Raw genomic sequence first — 772 nt, 5'->3', positions numbered from 1 at the left:
GGGAGATCCATTGATTTGGCTAAGGTAGGAAAGAATCTATTATTTGTTTCCTAAAGCCAATTGCATTAATGAGAGAGATTCGTTGATTTGGCTAAGGTAGGAAAAAATTTGTTATTTGTTTGCTAAAGCAAATTGCATTAATGGGAGAGATCCGTTGATTTGGCTAAGGTAGGAAAGAATCTATTATTTGTTTCCTAAAGCAAATTGCATTAATGAGAGAGATTCGTTGATTTGGCTAAGGTAGGAAAGTTAGATCCGTGATCTTTTGTCATTAGGAAAGTGTTGAAAATAAACCGTACCGTACTACCAACTCCTCCATTAAGTTTTTTTTCGCTGGTTAATTTTCGTAGATTTTTTTTATCGATTGTCTTGGGTGCGATCGAAGGTTGGGCCCTGGAATGCGTGAGGGTGGGTGGGGGCTTTGGTACGCGGTTTTTTCGGTTCGTGGCGGCTCAGTGTAAGGTGGGACGAGGTACCAAAAAAAATCATGAAAGGTGGGACGAAAAAAAACCTGAAAGCGAGACTACCAACTGCTCCATTAGGAGTAGAGATTGTTGTAAATATTCTAATAATCTCTCTCTCTCCCTTTGTCTCGCGTGGGGAGGCAGCCCTTCCTCGGCGCCGGCCGGATCCACCTCGGCCACAACCACCGGACCGGCACCGGCGTGCTTATTCTCCATGGAAATGGACATGGAGCTCTAAGGTCCCTCTTCTCCTCCACTTCCCCCTCGGCTTGCTTGTTTCGATTTGGCCGCTCCCCTCCCTCCCTCCA

This window comes from Triticum dicoccoides, chromosome 6B (genome assembly GCF_002162155.2).
Source record: "Triticum dicoccoides isolate Atlit2015 ecotype Zavitan chromosome 6B, WEW_v2.0, whole genome shotgun sequence".
Lineage (NCBI taxonomy): Eukaryota > Viridiplantae > Streptophyta > Magnoliopsida > Poales > Poaceae > Triticum > Triticum dicoccoides.
The sequence above is the reverse complement of the archived record's forward strand: the minus strand, read 5'-3'. Positions refer to the sequence as shown.